Genomic DNA, 3576 nt, shown 5'->3' on the forward strand with positions numbered 1-3576 from the left:
AAAATCCTTTATATAGTAAAACTGAAAGGAAGATTATATTTCAAAGCATATTTAGAAGTAAATCTATGATTATAAAAATCATCCTAATGTAAACTCCCCAGAATCCTGGAGTTTCACCATGCTTTTCTCTTGTTTTCATGAACTTTTCTTCCACATTACAGGTAACCACTCTCCCGACATGAAGTGCATAAGAGGTATGTTCTAATTTAATAAATATAGTCTTATTGATCTAATATTCAAAATATTGGATACAGCCTCTCAAATGGCTCTCTCTGTGGTGCCTCTTTTAAGAGAGGATTATGGTGTCCTAATTATAATTGGGCAAGACTTAGCCCCTTGATTTCTTTAGCAAGGAATTCTGAACATAAGTAGGAATTTTGGCTTTAGGATCCAGTATATTGATACATGTCTAAATCTATATTGTTTCTCCACAGGAACATCAGCATCTCATACTGAAGCTGCTCCCATAGTCTATGCATAGAATATGGATGCTGTGTAGTAGATTCATGGCAAACACAAAAAGGATCTGTGTCACCAGGTGCAAATAATCTTTGCTGCTCTGAGCACCAACATTGAAAATTTATTGGTTATTGCAACATAACTTGTTCTTAGTTGCCTGGTACAATATCAAAGGAATTACAACACAGCTGTACCAACTTATGCACATAAACCAGTGATATATAAGGATTTCCTTTGCTCCAAATCCTCACCACCAGCTTATTTTTTTCAAATCAATTGAAATTTTTGCAGTACCTTGTTTTGTAAACAACTACTACTCTATTCCTTTATCATTTACTTTTCCACAGTTTTAATATTCTTACTCTAAACCTTTGTGTAAATTGCTTCATGTAATGTTCAATTTTTCTTGAAACTTTTTTTCAAACTGGAAATGTTTTTGAGATTCATCTATATTGTAATAAAAGAGTTAAAATGACAAATATATATAAGGTTTATTACTGTCAAAAAGAATATAGCTACTCAGAATTTGGTGCTTGTCAGACATTGGATGATTAATCAAACATTAAGATACTGAGGGTGTCTAATCATTGAAGAAGGTGAGGTAAGATTCTACAGGCTTTTCTTACCTCACAGAATCTTAGAAAACCAAACAAATGTGGAATAACCATCTTCCTCAGAGTCCTAGAAAAAAGTTAAAGGCATACGGTAACTGGGTGAGCATGGAATCAAGAAGGCCACACCTTAAAAATTGTAGGGAAGAGCAGGTGTAGCTGAGTGGGTTGAGTGCTTACTTGCCATATATGATATCCCCAGTAACTCCAAAAAAAAAAAAAAAAAAAAAAAAGTAGTAGGAGAAGCTCCTGATGGTTTTATTGGTCTCTACATGACTCTTTCTTACTGTAGTATGAAGTCAGCCTTCACTTTTATTGTGGACACTGGTGCTAGTCTGGAGGCAACAGATAAACCCTTAAACAAACTGATTTGCTTGTATGATGGTACCAATCTATAGGCGGCAACTAGAAGAGTTGAACCAGGACTCTCATCTCTGCTCACCCTCACAGAACTTGCCCTGCAGGAAGAAGCAGCTGCACACACATAAAGCATCCTAAGAAATGGCCTGGAGCAAAGGGTTATCCTCTTCAAGACATAAAATAAACCACTCAGGAGGTGGGTATCTATTACATTAGGTATAGATGTGGCATTCAGATTCCTGTAAACAGGGAAGTTCCTGAGGCTGTTAGCATAGGCCAAAGACAAGATACAGGCTCCAAAAAGACAGAGAGGAACCCATGTTTTCATCTAAGGCTGATCAATTTGGGAGGACTAGACACTGAAAGAGAACATACCAGAGATAGCAAGATAAAATATGAAAATGTACAGTGTGCAATAATAAAAATAATGACGTCCCCTCCAAAAGAAGACAATAAAACATTGGAAACAATTGCGAAAGTAAATAAGACTTTGGACATACCAAACAAAGACTTTTAAAAATGGTCTTCAAAATGCTCAAGTAGAAAAAACTTCAGAATATCAGGATATGGATTAATAAAAGGAGAAGGAACCAAACAGAAATACTGTATTTGAACACCACAATAGCAAAGTAACAATAATAATAATAAGGCAACAGGATGAAATAGAATGATTACCATCTTACAATATGGTATCTGGTGAGAAAGTCTTTCAAAAATGAGGGAGAGATTAACATGTCATTCTCATATGAAAACAAGCAAACTCAAAAAAAAAAAAAAAATCCTGAAGGAGTTTGTCACCATTACAGCTGCCGTACAAACGTTAAGGGAATTTTTCAGATAGAAGTGAAAGAACACTGGAAGCGGGTTTAATTACATAAATATATATATATATATATATAGGTGGGTCTGCTGTTGGCCCCAGCCGGCTCCTACCGCCTTGGGGTAGCCAGTTTCGGCGTTTCTTGCCCCTCTGACTCGGGCTTTGGGACCTGGCCGAGGCGACTGTGAGAGCCTGGCGGAAGCACTTCTGCGAGCCGCGAGAGGAGGCGTGGTGGGCTTGGAGGTCGCGGGCGCCAGCCTGGGAAGCCGGTCTCTCAGCACCGCAATGCCGCCACTCCGGGGTCGTCAGGGCCCGGGCCGTGGGCCGCAGAGACCCCAGACGCCCCTCGCAGCCCTGGCCTGTTTCATGAGAGTGCTTAGCATTCACCTTTGCTATTGGAGGAGCTTTACTGGCTGGAACGAAGTACTTCAAGAAAGAAAAGACGGAAAAGTTGGAGAAGGAACAGCAGCGGAGCCTAGGAAAGCCTTTACTGAGGGGACAATTTTCCCTCGCAACTCATAATGCAGAGCCTAAAGCTCACAAGGACTACCTGAGTGGGTATTGATGTATTTTGGTTTCACCCATTGCCCTGATATCTGTCAAGAAGAACTAGAAAAGATGATTCAAGTTATGGATGAAATAGATAGTATTCCGTCTCTGCCAAATTTAACTCCGCTTTTCATCACTATTGACCCACAGAGGGACACAAAAGGAGCCATCGCTACTTATGTGAAAGAAGTGAAAGAATTTTCTCCCAAACTGGTAGGCTTGACTGGGACAAAAGAAAAGATTGATCAAGTAGCCAGAGCGTTCAGGGTTTATCACAGCCCTGGCTCCAAGGATAAAGATGAAGACTGCATAGTGGATCGCACAATAATAGTGTACTTGATTGGACCAGATGGTGAGTTTCTGTATTATTTTGGCCAGAACAAGAAGAACACAGAGATAGCGGTTTCAATTGCTGCGCACATGAGGGAGCACAGGAAGAAGAGTTAGCCAGGGCGGTGGTCAGGTGCAGTGCTCTCTTGCTAAAGAGGAAGGTAGCTTTGTCTTCCATAGGAGCCACTACATATGCAACCTACAGAATGGCCGTTAGTCCCATGAAAACAGCTATATTTTGGACAGGACATGTTGTCCTGGGGTTCATCCAGGATACATTCTGGATGTATACATTGGAACTATAATTATCACAACCAAAAGTCTCCCAAGTAGCCACCGTGAGACTGGAGGACCAAGATGATGCGAAGCCAGCGAGAAGTGGACCTCGCGGAGAACACAGCAGGATGCAGCATGGTCGGTGACTTCACCTGTGTAAGTAGGGCCCAC

General features: G+C 40.6%; 1 pseudogene; it reads left to right on the forward strand.

The window, feature by feature from the left end:
* The first annotated feature begins 1857 nt into the window (after positions 1-1857).
* LOC101420972 (protein SCO1 homolog, mitochondrial-like) lies at positions 1858-3246 on the forward strand (annotated as a pseudogene).
* The last annotated feature ends 330 nt before the right edge of the window (positions 3247-3576 follow it).

Source organism: Dasypus novemcinctus, chromosome 9 (genome assembly GCF_030445035.2).
Source record: "Dasypus novemcinctus isolate mDasNov1 chromosome 9, mDasNov1.1.hap2, whole genome shotgun sequence".
Taxonomy (NCBI): domain Eukaryota; kingdom Metazoa; phylum Chordata; class Mammalia; order Cingulata; family Dasypodidae; genus Dasypus; species Dasypus novemcinctus.